Source organism: Sapajus apella, unplaced genomic scaffold, assembly GCF_009761245.1.
Source record: "Sapajus apella isolate SASKATOON/1434 unplaced genomic scaffold, GSC_monkey_1.0 scaffold29, whole genome shotgun sequence".
Lineage (NCBI taxonomy): Eukaryota > Metazoa > Chordata > Mammalia > Primates > Cebidae > Sapajus > Sapajus apella.
Genome location: NW_022436969.1, coordinates 6,497,990 through 6,512,439, shown reverse-complemented (window position 1 = coordinate 6,512,439; position 14,450 = coordinate 6,497,990). Strand labels below are relative to the sequence as shown.

The following is a 14,450-nucleotide window of genomic DNA, read 5'->3' as shown; positions in this document are numbered from 1 at the left end:
AAAATCTATAGCTAACATCATACCGATGGTAAGAAACTAGAAGCTTTACCCCTAAGATCGGAAACAAGGCAAAGATGTCTCCTCTCAACATTCCCTTTCTGTATCATACTGAAAGTTGTAGCTGATATAAGAAAAATAAAAAACACACAGATTGAAAAAAACAAGAAATAAAACTTTGTTCACAGATTACATAATTACCTATGTAGAAAATTCCAAAGAATCAACAACAATAAAGAAACTTCTGGAACTAACAAGCAATTATAGCAATGTTGCAAGATACAAGGGTAAAATATAAGTCAACTGTAGTCTTATACACAAGCAATGAGCAATAGGAATTTGAAATTGAAAACACATCATTCATTAATTTCAAAAAATTTAAATACGTATAGCTCTAACAAAATATATATAAGGTCTATACGAGATAAACTGCAAAACTCTGATGCAAGAAATTTAAAAAGATCAAAATAAATGGAAGCGTATTTTATGTCTGAGGACATTATTGAGGCAACTCAGTAATGTTAAGATGTCAATTCTTCCGAACTTGATCAATAAATTTAATACAATCCCAATCTAAATTCCTGCATGTTATTTTTGTGGAGATTGACAAAAAGTTTCTATAGTTTATACAAATGGCAAAAGACTTAGAAAAGCCAAAACAATATTGAAGAAGAGCAAAGTCAGAGAACTGGTGCTACCTAACTTCAAGACCTATTATAAAACTACAGAAATCAAGATAGTACGGTATTAGTGAAAGAACAGACAAATGAATCAATAAAGCAGAATAGAGAGCCAAGAACTGATTCACACAGATAAAGTCAACTGATCTTGGACAAAGAAGCAAAGGTGATCTAATGAGAAAGCATAATCTAAACAAAGGATGCCAGAACAACTAGACTTTCACAAGGAATAATAGTAATAACAACTAATAATAAATCTAGACACAGACCGTACACCTTTCACAAAAAGTAACTCAACATGGACCATAGACTAAATGTAAAGTACAAAAACAAAACTTTTATAAGACAACAGGAAAATCTAGGTACCTGGTGTTTGGCAACAAATTTTTAGATAGAATACCAAAAGCATGATCCATGAAAGAAAACTCAAGAAGATAAAGTTAAAAGCTTCTGCTCTGCAAAAAACATTATTAAAAGATTGAAAAGATAAGCTATAGAATGAGAGAAAATATTTGCAAACACAAGTCTGATAAATCACTTATATGTAAAATATGCAATAAAGTCCTAAGATCCAGTAATTAGAAAACAAACAATTCAGTTAGTAAGCTGTCGGGGGGTGCGGAAATGGTCTGGACACTTCACCAAAGAAGATATACAGATGGCAAATAGGCACATAAAAAGATGTTCTGCATCACGTGTTATTAGTGAATTGTAAACAAAAGTAACGATGAGATAGCACTCTGTACCTGTCAGAATGACTAATTTCTGAAACACTGACAAAACCAAATGCTGGCAATGATGATGCTGAGCCACAGAAACCCTCATCTATCATAGTGGAAATGCAAAATGATATTGCCTCATTGAGAGACAGTTTGGAGCTTTCTTATAAAGCTAAGCATAATATTAACATATGATTTCAGCAATCGAGCTCTTATTTCCCCCAAATGATTTGAAAATGTATGTCCACAAAAAAAACTGCATGTGAATGTTTACAGCAGCTTTATTTATAACTGTCCAACAACCAAGATGTCTTTCAATCGATAAATGAATAAATAAACCGTGGTATGCCCATTTAGTGGAATATTATGCAGCAATAGAAAGAAATGAGCTATTAAGTCATGAAATACATGGATGAATCTCAAATGCATATTGCTAAGGAAAAGAAGCCGGTCTGAAAAGCTACATTCTGAATGATTCCAAGTATATGACATTCTGGAAAAGGCAAAACTTTGGAAATAGTAAAAAAATATATCAGTAGTTGCTAGAGTTTCAGGGGAAGGAGCAGAGGGATAAGTAGGTGGAGCAAAGAAAATTTTTTGAGCAGTGAAACTATTCTGTATGGTACTATAATTGTGGACAGATGATATGCAAAATCTATAGAACTGTGCAAAACAGACTGAACCGTAATATAAACTGTGGACTTTAATGTATCAGTATTGGTTCATCAATTATAACAAATGTACCATACCACTGCAAGATGTTAATAATGGGAGAATAACGGCGGGGGAGGGGGGATGAGAATATGGGAATGGTACTTTTTGTTAAACTCTTTTGTAAAACTAAAAAAAACCCTTTTGTAAAACTAAAACTGCTCTAAGAAAGTTCAGTTGTTAAAAATAAATCCCACCCAGGCACTATGGCTCACATTTGTCATCCCAGCACTTGGGAAGCTGAGGTGAGAGGATCCCTTGAGGCCAGGAGTTGGAGACTGGCCTGGGCAACATAGCAAGACTCCATCTCTACGAAAAATTAAATAATTGGCCGGGCGTGGTGGTGGTGCATGCCTGTAGTCCCAGCTACTTGGGAGGCTGAGGTGGGAGGATCACTTGAGCCCAGCAGTTTGAGGCTGAAGTGAGTTATGATCAGACCACTACACTCCAGCTTGGGTGAAAGAATGAGGCTCTGCTTCTAAAAAGCAATCAATCAATCCTACACAACCCAAAAGACATCTTTCCGTTTAGAGGGTCTCTATGGTATACTTATGTGGAAAATGAATAGTGTTATCAGAAAAGTTTGGTGGCAGCCACAGAGAACCAAAGGGAAGAAAGCATGGGAAAGAGAGGACTCCTTCTTACCACTCCTCTGGCTTCCAAAAGTGCCCCTCAATCCATTCTGATGCCAGAATGACCCTGTTATAAGAAACTCTGAACATGACACCCTCGTGCTCAGCATTTCATCAAGAAAACCATGAGCTTTATGATAAAACAAACTCCGTGGCATGGCACACAAGGTCCTTGATGGTCTGGTAAGGCTCCATTTCTCTGTCCACCCTGGGTCATTTCATCTCATTCACCACATGTACAATTTTCCCAAGAAGTTTTGTACAGACAGGAAAATCCTTACCTGGCCTTGCAAATTCCAGCTCATTCTTCAAATATCAGTTAGGGAGTTCTCTTCCTAACAAAGTGCCGTCTAAGCTTCCCAGGCAGCCTTAAGGTACTTTTTACTGTGCTCTAGTTGATCATGGTACCTAGCTTTCCTAAGACAAATACCATATCGTGACCTAAGCGTTCATTTGCATGTCTGGTGCCATATTTGACCCAAGCTCCTTTAAAAGACCACTGTTTTTCATTTGTCTTTATATCCCTCGTGTCTAGCCCAGAGCCTAGTATACAGTAGGTGCTGAATAAATGCTTCTGTAAACACCGGGAGGTGAATCTCCAAGCTCTGATTCACCACACCATCTACGGTAATATCCTCTAGCTAGTATTTTAATAGTTCACACTTCTCTAATGAATTCTCACTTGTATATATAGTGAACTCTTGATTATGCACCAGAGGATTAGCCACATTGTAGTTTAGTGTAGCAAATCTTACTTTTCACTTCTTGTTGACATCACCAGCTGTGTATGTATGTCCTTCATTGACACTGTCACCAATTCCATCTACTTTTACTCCTGCATGCAGTCAAGAGCATGGCAGAAGCTGGAAAGAAAGAACTTTTGTAAAAGTTACACACACTTATTTGTCTCTCCCTACCCAAGATTCTGGACTTAAAGGTGCAATAGATCCCAAAGTCAGAAAAAGGAGGTTATCAAGGTAAGCCAGATAAAAACAGTGATGACAGGAGCAGCTACTTGAGTGATGGCGTGAAATGGGAGAACTGGGTACATTTTTCTGGGAAAAGGATCTGCATCACAAACTACAAATCTTTGAATAGCTTTTAGGGTATGCTCCCCAACAAAGAATCCTACATTTCCATCTACTGTATCTTCCAGCATACCAGTGTTTTATAACTTCTAACTTTTTCAATTTCCTGGAGTTACCAACTTGATGGCTGCACTAAATGATAGGATGTTCAGGAATAAAACGAGCAACTGCACACTCCTGAAATAATCATCTAGTCAACAATGTCTTCCATTTCAGGCTGCTAGTGAAGATAAAAATAAATAAGTTCAGGCACAATTTTGTTTTGTTTTTTTTTATGTTTCCCTGAGCATGTGATATGAAACTATTTTTTAATGTCATTTACATTAAACTCTGGCACTGCTGACTGTGCTTTACATTCTTCTTAAGGCCCCCAGTAGTGATTCCTCTTTTAAATTTAAAAGCCTAATGAACCCAGATTTTAAAAAGTAGCTAATATTGGGTTGAGGGCCAAACAATATAATGATGCAGAGCTACTTGCATTATTCCTGGAGCTATTTGATTTTGACAAGCCCACATTTGGTAATTAACATGAGAATGCCCCCTTGGGCCGTTCTCCTGTTAGCTAAAATATCTTATAAATTACTGTAATAAAAGGGGAAAAAAAGGAACACGCTGCCTGTCAATGTTTCAACTTATCTAGCAAGAGGAGGAGACAAAGCCCTGATCTGAAAACATGCAGATGCCAAATAGGAGCATAAATTCTACCGTCTGCCCTGACGTGAGAGAGGCACCTATTCAACAGCAGGACACGTGTATGGCATCAGCTGAGCTCCCAAAGCAAAAGGTGTGCTGGTCTGCTGGATGGGCAGTATTGGTAGGTTTCATCATCGCCACTTAGTCAGTGATATCACATCATTTGTGAAATGCCAGGTCAGTGGACACAGTACCGACAAGCGAGGAGGCAGCTTCATATATTTCATTCCAGGGTCTCTCGGTAGAGCTTAATAAATAATACCATTTACCAGTATTGTCAAAAGCAGTCGAATTTATTATCCTAATCTAGATGAAGGTATTAACATGGCCATAATATAGATTCTATGTGCATTTGTGGTTAAGAGTTAAATGTCTCCCTTCACTACCTCTGTTTGCTCCCATCTGGCTACGAGCTTGTAATCAGCTAAAGGAACTGGAAGTGGACAAATGAGCAGGTTTTACAGTTCATTTTCTTGAGGCTAAGATTTGGCAATGACATAATTTTAATTCTGGCGAAAAGTAACCATCTGTGACTATTTCCTTAGAATTGACTTTTAAAATTCTTTAAGATCTCACTTGCTTTTCTATTTCACCCACATACACATTTATCATCTGATTAGAGACATATAAACCCACTAAAAGATAATTATGACACAACAGGTAATACATTCTTCCTAGGTAATGGGGACTTTTACGTATCTAAACATATCCATATATGCAACAATGTATACAAAAATAAACTTTATTTTCTCACACTATTGTTTTACCTCCTGTTACTAAATCAACTTTATTATCATCAATTTATTTTAATCTAGGACATTAACCACATTATTTTGAGTCAACAGCAGCTGCTGATTGAACAATAGTTTTCAACGTTCTATTACTTAGGGTCTTTTTTTTTTTTAATGTTTTAGTTAAAGCCCTGAGGGAATCAATGGGTATACTGTGTAGACTTATTGATAGCAATTCTGAACCTGCAATAGAATACAGCTCAGAAATAGCTGTGTTTAATCCATAGCAGACATAATTTGCTACTAGGGCTGAATTTTAACAGGAACAGATCCAAAATCATGTCAGTGTTCCCATTTTTGTGCCACAGAGTAATGACATTTAATCAGGAATATTACTACACTCTTTTGGTGACAGCTGAGACACAAAACCAGCCAGCTGATGCAATTCCTGTCTTATTGCTGGCGGCCTATAAACGGCAACTACAAACAGGAAGCTGCCTTACCTCTTGTATCCTAACAGACGGAATTTTAAAGAACAAGGCTTGCAGAGCGACTGCAAGTGCAGTCCGTCAGGCTTCCTAAAGACTTCTGGAACCATCCCACAGTCTCCACACATCCCTGTGGCCAAAGGAAGCTTAAGAAGAAAACTGTTCTAGATCTTTTGATGCAGTGGCACTGCAGTCACCAGGTGTGAGGCAACATGAGATTTGCAGAATACAACCGCCATAGCTACTGCTCAGTTAGATCGATGGCCTATAATTACCTGGGAATTACTTGGACACAAATCAATGGTGTACTCTGTCCCATTCATAATGAGCAGGGTAACTTTTGCCTGGTCTGTGAATGTTATGATAAAGACAATATTCCCATCTACTTACTCTGCCTTCTACTACCTGCCCATATTGCATCTGATGTAGCTCAGCAGGACTGGGGATAAGGGGAGAGGACTTCAGGCAGCAAGGAATTGGGGGTGATGTGTTTCAACTCCGAAAACAGCCTTTATTGCAGTGGTTGCAGCTTTTCACTCCATCCCAATCTGGACTAAGACTGACATCTCTGAGATAAAAGGCTCCATTAGATGTCTTCAGTTTGGCCAGCTTCCTCCCCTGGTCACGCCCCAAGGGAGAGAGACACATTCTGATGACATCCATCAAGCTCATGATTCCAGCTCAACACTTTGCAGCAATTTCTGCATCTTCCTGCTACCACAAAAAGAGGGGTGGGAGGAGAAGATCCAAGCAAGTGGTGGGGAGGGGCTGCTTGGTGCTATCTGATCAAACACTGAATGTATGGCCCCGTAACTAAGCTGCCACAAACACACCGCTCTGTCCTGTAACACTTCTTAAAAGTAAAGGAACAGAGCTGGAGTCCTGCTGGATTTCCCTTAGCAACCTGACAGGAGCCCACAAGGTCAGCTAGCAGGAAGCGTAGAAAATTATACGGTGGGGAATTATCAGCTAAATTATTTCACTATACTCAGGATTTTTACTGTTCTTCCCCAGACAGTGGCCTCTTGCTACCCAGATTAGAAACATGAATAAAAGGACAAGGATGACAAAAAGAAGGGGAAAGAGAAACATTTTAAATGGCTTATCTTATATATATACACATACATACATGTATATGTATATGCGTGTGCATGTGTGTGTGTGTGTCTGTGTGTGTGTATGGCTTTGTTTTGTTTTAATGCAACTCCTTGAGGCTATTGCCCAGGAATCCAACCTGCTTGTTTTCCTTCTCTGACCATAATGTTTCTTATCCTTTTTGTTTGGGGTAGAAAGATGATGGGGGTTGGGCTGGAGACGGCTCCATGACCAGGTTTTCTATACAAGTCATAGCAGCAGGAGCAAGCATGATTTATCAATTAGCAGGTAATGAAAAAAATTCTCTGCAATTAAAGATATGATTTTGCTCAAACAGGAAGCAGCACCATACAACTGTGTACCCCTCTGAGGAATACTCAGCTCCCGTCACTAATGTGGAGCACAGCTAATTTTAACAGAGTGTGTGTGGGACCCTTGGGGGACTCCTTGTTGATGAAGGAATATACAGTAGGGAACCCCCAGAGGACCTAGCTGATTGGAGAGCCCCAGGAAAGGTGTAGGGAAATTACATTTCCTGTTTCTTAGGAGAGTTATTAAAGGGAAAGGCAGCTTTAATCACTGAAAGACCAGTTGCTGTATTATTTTTGATTTATATACCAAAACAATACCCTTTATTCCTTGGTTGCTTTTTAATATATATGTCAGCTTAGTCAATATTATATTTCAGTATAACACATAAACAGCTGTAAGATCTTGTTAAAAATGTGAAGGCTTTTGAAAGATTATACAAGATAAAATACATTATTGCTACTCAACAAAAAATCAGAGAAAATTAAAGTAGACAGAATTATTTCCCTTTTTTCTTTCACATAAATCAATAAGGTATTTTGTTAAAAGAAATGCACCAAAAATTTCCTAGTAATATTTTAAAAAGTTATTAGGTTCTCAATGTTTTCTTCTTCTAGATATGCAGTTTCCTTGGAAAGAAAAATTTCATTTCTATGCAGTTAATGAAGAAAGGGCAGAGTGATTTGTTGATATTATGTTCACACCAATTTGTTTAAAATACTTCTATAGAGTCACTATTTTACATTAATAGTTTAGCAAGCTTTGGAGATGAGACGGAGGAGTTTTCAGATCACCTAGTTCAAATCTTTCACGTTTCAGGTAAGAAAACAAAGAGTCAGAAGGGCTAAGTATTAAAAACACAGCAATAGTAACAATAAGGTCTAACATGGGTTGGGTAATAACTGTTAGGTGCTACTCTGAGCTCTTTGCATATGTTATCATATTGAATTCTTTCTAGAGCCCATCTGAGGTATTACTAATATTATCAAGGACCACTTTTATTATTTTCACAGAAGGAGGAGTTCAGATTGAGAAAGGGTGAATGAATCACCCAAGACCACAAGAGAAGAGCAGAAGCAGGATGTGGGAGGAGAGATTCCTGACTCCAGGGCCACCAGAGTTAACCACTAGGCTATGCTGTCTTTTCTGTCATGCACTGATTACAGAGGTATGGGCACCAGACTCCAGATCCCTTGTTTTGGAATCTAGTAACACAACAGAAAATTATTGCCTTCCATTAGATTATATTGAGATATTCTCCACCCCAAAAGATCACCCACTGAGCTGAATTTCAAATGGAAAGTTCCTATATCAATTTGAACTGTTACACCAAATGGGACACCACATGTGTGTGCGAGAATGTGGTTGCTGGACTGGGGAATACAAATGACCTTGGGAAAAATACAGGCAGGGAGGCCTGGCTCCTACGGTTGTGACCTCTGCCCTCCCAGAAGGACCCTCCTCTGTCTCCTTGTAACCCCCAGGATGAGTCTCACCACACCACAGTCCAGTCCAAACCCAATTACGTCTATAAAAACAAGTCTTCCATTTCTGGTGCTTTTTAAATTTAATTCAAAGACTGTCTTCCCCAAACAGCCAAAATCTATAACCCTTCTCGCTGACATCCTCCCTGAAAACTCCTCTGCTTGCCAAAGCCATGTTAAAGAACCACCACAGTGTATGGCATGAGTGCAAATGGCTTTCCTTTTAAAACACAAACCAAAATGGTCTTTATAATCCAGCAACTATAAATGACGGAGAAGGCTCCTTCAAACCCTGCCCCACAGTATTACCTCGGGCAAAGGTTTCTTTGCTGTTAGAACTGGGACATTTGGAAGTAGGGCTGCCCCTACGAGCTTTGCTCTTGTTTCTTTGGCAGATTCCTCTGACAGTTCCTAACTGCATTATCAGGATTTGTCTCGCTGGTAATGGCCAATTCATTTGTATTACCACATTTAGACCTTCCACTAAGCAGACAATCACAGGTATGAAGACGGGTCCCATGGAGTCCAGTGCAGCTGCCTGCTCTGACTGGCTAAGAGGAAAATGCCATCAGGAAGTCAAGTCCATCTTCTGCATTTTTCCTGTCCAGATTCTGCACTCCCTTATGGACAGGCAGACAGACAGACAGAGCACAAGTGTGTATGCACACACCTCATAAATCCCAGCAGTGAGCCCCAACCTCATTGGGGAAGAACTGGGACAGATATCGAGTCCAACGCCTTCATTTAACAGCTGAGGAACCAAGTCCCGGAGAGGATAAGAGACTTCCATGTGTTAGTAAGTGGCAAAGCTAGGCTTTGATCTAAGGAGGCCTGACCCTAAGTCCACTGTTCTTTATGTAGCACTATTTTACTAATAAAGCATAAAAAGTCTTTATTAATGGGGGTGTACAGAATCTCCCTTTCTGTAAGCCCTTTTTTAGTGACTCCATTTTACAAGTGATCAATTTCTCAGGTCTTTTTTCTTAAGTAAGGGACATCCACACAGACATCCTCACCCACTGGGATAGGGCCTCCACTGGCAGAACCAGACACAAAATAGCACCAAGGATTTCCTGGGATGCTGAGGTACCAGCATCCCAACCCTTTCCACATGCTTCATACTCTGGTCCAGTTTCCGGGCTGATACCTCCCACGGATTCAACTCCTACACTTTGAAAGCAACTGAGAATATTAAAGGCATCTACCCTCTTAGCATCTAAAAACACAAGGTGTCAAAGCCCTCAACATATTTCAAAGAACTTGTGAAGGCAAATAAATATCGGAAAGTTATTTTGAGGTTCAAAATTTTGAAAGAAAAAAGATAACCCTGAGTCATATTCTAATTTTTACAAGTACAATTTGTACCTATCTTTCCGTAGATGAGAGAGGTGGCACATGAGAAACAGATCATTAAACAGTAGTGTGAAACCAGGGAAATTAACCAGCTGCTGTGAAAGCCACCTCTCTTATTCTCTGAGAAAAAGAGTAGAGGGTGGGGGTGGGGAGGAGAGAGCTCAGGAAACGCAGGAAGAAAGGAGTTGATTTCATCGATAAAGCGTTAAGCTTAGAAGTCTGTGGACCATCTTGAAACTAATGAACAGAAAATGTAAGATAAAAAAATAATAGTTGCAGATGACAGATCTTTCATACTTTTGAAATTACAATAATTTTGTCCTGGAAGGGCCTTAAAGACTATTTCATTCAATGCCCTGATTTAACATAAAAGGAAACTGAGGAACTGAAGTTGAGAGAAGAGAAGTGGCTTGACCTCGTTTCCATGTATCAGGTTGATGGGAAGAGCCTGGCCTTGTGATTCCCATCCTATCCTGTGCTCTACGCACGAACACTGCCTACTCATCCAACAGGCCACAGGGCACTAGAAGGAACTCTGTTAAGTCCAGCAAGTAAGCACACTGAACAAGATGACTGGGTTTTAGCTACTGGGATATTTCGCTGCGCAAAAGAAAGGCAAACTTTTTTTCTGTATCAAGAAGAATCTATAGGTCTGTTGAGTTGTCGAGTAAGCATTCCATGTGCTTCCATCAAATCAAAAATACAAAAAGATGGCTGGGCGTGGTGGCTCACATCTGTAATTCCCGCACTTTGGGAGGCCAAAGCGGGTGGATCACAAAGTCAAGAATTCAAGATCAGCCTGGACAAGATGGCAAAACCCTGTCTCTACTAAAAATACAAAAATTAGCCAGGCACGGTGGTGGGTGCCTATAATCCCAGCTACTTGGGAGGCTGAGGCAGGAAAATTGCGTGAACCCAGGAGACGGAGGTTGCAGTGAGCTGAGATCACGCCACTGCACTCTAGCCTGGGTGACAGAGCAAGACTCCATCTTAAAACACACACACACACACACACACACACACACACACACACACACAAACAAACAAACATATTATACAAAAAGACAAGCCTTTAAGAGCAAAGCAATTTGGGGCAAAAGCAAAAGACCATGCAGGAAAAGCGAGTGAAGGAGAGCTGTCCCAGGGAAATATCCTGGTCTTACAGTCCAGAGCCTTTGAACCAAGGGAGCTACCATCTGCTGAGTGCCTCTAGTAGAGGTGTTACAAACCTCTTCAGGTGAAACAATCAAGGCTAGAAGTGTTACATGGCCTCTCCATTATTACACACAGAGAGCCAATATTCTAGCCCAGGTCCACTCCAAAGTCCAAGTTCTTTCTTTGGAACCTAGTTGGATTCCTTTAATCTACAAGTGCTCTGAGTTAAATAACATAGCAACTAGGTCTTTGAGTGCAATGGACTGAATGTGTATGTCTCCCTCCCAACTCATATGTTTAAATCCTATCCCCCAAGGTGTTGGTATTAGGAGGTATTAGGCCCTTCAGGTTATGAGACTGGAGCCCTCACAAATGGGATTAATGCCCTTATAAAAGAAATTCCAGATAACTTCCTTTCCCCTTTCACCAAGTAAGGTACACAGCAATAAGCCGCCATCTATGAAGCTGGATGCAGGCCCTCACCAGGCACACAATGCGTAGGTGCCTTGATCTCCAACTTCCGAACCTTCAGCACTGTTAGAAATAATTTTCTGTTGCTTATAAGCCACTAGTTTATGGTATGCAGCAGCCCGAATGGACAGACACTGGGTGAAAGAAGACTAAGGTTATCAACTCATAATTTACATTTAATTTGCTTCATCAAATCACAAATCGGAAATTTCTGTCTGCTCCTGCATGAGATGAAAAGGCAATCCCTTCTTAGCTTCCCTTTCTTACTCCACTCAGATACTTGGAAGAACAAAAAGGACAGCAGCCAACATGAAGAAAAGTCACATCTCTCGGCTAAGACTGCTGTGCCAAAGAAAGAGATAAAGCAGGAACAAAGTAACAAATTATATTGTCAGAGAAAATGTGAACTTTTTGATTGGGGATGACATTTATTTTAAGTGTGCAATGACGGCAGGAAATCTGTCAGGGTAAGACATGGCAGAGGTTTCAGCGTTTGTTAAGAGTGTCGTGGGAATTTAGCTAAAACTGTTAAAACTGACACCATTGGCTTTTGTTAACACATTAAGCATGGGAAAAGTGCCAGTCAGCATATCCTCCATAGCATCAGTTCAGTTAAATCATCTGGAAGATGCATAAAACTGGGTGGGATAATAATGGCTACATTTTTCAACACATGGGGAGACAGAGGGGAGAAGGCCAGTGCCATTTTGATAAGAATGACAAATGATTCCTTTAAGATATAGCTCCCAACAAGGGAAAATGGGAGAGAGAGGGCATTCGTATTGGTCCTGTTATATTCCTAAAGATTTTTTTAATAGAGAAAACAAAGCGCACATACTACTGTGATGACGCCAAGATTATAGAATAACCACTGATGCTCACACATGGGTCTGGCTGATGTAAAACCAAAGACCTGCTTAACATTCTGCTTTCAGTAGACTCAGGTACTTCAGAGACAGGCTAAGCAACAAAAAGCAGAAACTCAGATATTCACCCAATGAGATGAACAACATCAAATGCAAAGGCACTCTTACTTCTTTAAGAAATCTTCAAGCAGCTCCATTACACACAATCTTGCCTCACCTGATTCCTCTCAAGAAGCAGATCAAAAGAAAAGAAAACTGAAAGCTTGACAAGGTCATGTGCCTCCAGCTGGAACTCAGTGGGTTCTAGCTCTTGGGGACCAGAACAATGCTCTATTAAAATGGCACCCTCAACTTATTTGGAGAAATATTTTGATTGAAATAGGACAATTTTGTTCTTAGCACCCTCTGAGTAGTAAATTAAAAATTATGTGTTTGCTTCATGAAAAAAATTAAGAAAAAAGTTTGCTGTTAGGCCGGGCACGGTGGCTCAAGCCTGTAATCCCAGCACTTTGGGAGGCCGAGACGGGTGGATCATGAGGTCAAGAGATCGAGACCATCCTGGTCAACATGGTGAAACCCCGTCTCTACTAAAAATACAAAAAATTAGCTGGGCATGGTGGTGCGTGCCTGTAATCCCAGCTACTCAGGAGGCTGAGGCAGGAGAATTGCCTGAACCCAGGAGGCGGAGGTTGTGGTGAGCCGAGATCGCGCCATTGCACTCCAGCCTGGGTAACAAGAGCGAAACTCCGTCTCAAAAAAAAAAAAAAAAAAACTTTGCTGTTTACGTGTGACATGCAGAAAAGGTGCCATGGTCTTGCCAAATTGTGCTAGAAAATGCAATACTTTTTAATACCACACCACCCATATGCTTTGTAAGACCTCAGGTAATGAAATAGTCTTTGCAAGTTAGGGTATCCCTTGGGGGCCATTTCTCCTTAGAGCACAGAAAATGGAAATCTGGTTCTAGAGTTCCCTTGGTGGTTCCACATTTGAAGAAAAGCCTTCAGTTGAGTAAGTCTCTAGGAAGCAAATAATTTACTGCCCTTTGCCAGAGATGGAACCCTGCATGCATTTCCACTTCAGGATTTATACTCTTTGTCGCCTATAGAGGCTTAAAGGTGGCTGGTTATCTGACTTGGGATTTTCTGGTTAGTTTTCAGGAGAGTGTTTATTGTCCACAAGTTAAGGTATGTTTAATTTAAAGCCTTTCTTGCCTTCCTGGTTATCTTGTAAATGATTACTCCATGCTCAGCTTTTTTCAGCAATACTCTAATGAGCATAAATAAAATAAGCCCCAGTTTTCCAATTATAGCACCATGACCTCTCTAAAACAACATCACCATATGACTGTAGGTGACCAGTGTAACTTTCCAACATTCCATGTGCTAGGAAGTTTTTGCTCATTTGTGCCTGTCTGGTTTAGCTGATAAAACACAGACACAGAATTAAGGGCAAAAACAAAAATTTGCTGCCAAGAACTGTCTTTCTGCTATGCAAACATCATCTTGTGTAGCTTAAGACACTAAACGTTTTTCCTAAAAGGGCTGTTTCCACCCTCCTCCCCCATCACACCAAAAAGGGAACATATGGAAGAATGAGCTTGGACCAAACGGATCCTATTTTTTGGCTCAGCAGCAGAGTAGTCACAGAAGCACAGCACCTCATCAAATAAACCAGACTGACACCGTTTGGACTTTTCTAACCTAATTTCCTAGATCTTTCAAGTTCTCTCACCCATCTCTGGCTATTACCAGGCACAGGCAGCTCACCAGGCATAGCACCTGGGTTATTCAGATGCATCCCTACTGACTTTTAAAATTAATTTAAAAATGGCATAAGCATTGTCTAGATTTAAAAACGGCTTCGCATTCCCAAATAAAACTGATTGAAACAGTATCATCAGAACTGGCCTCATTATCGGTTGTCTTCAATGGAATCACAGCTAATTAACACATGACCTCATTCTTAATCTGTTTCC

At 40.1% G+C, this 14,450-nt stretch overlaps 1 protein-coding gene across 2 annotated transcripts in view; it reads right to left on the bottom strand.

Annotated features, from left to right (window-relative positions):
• Positions 1–14,450, bottom strand: part of ZNF521 (zinc finger protein 521) — a 293,772-nt gene that overhangs the window by 66,194 nt on the left and 213,128 nt on the right. The gene's annotated exons all lie outside the window — the stretch shown is intronic.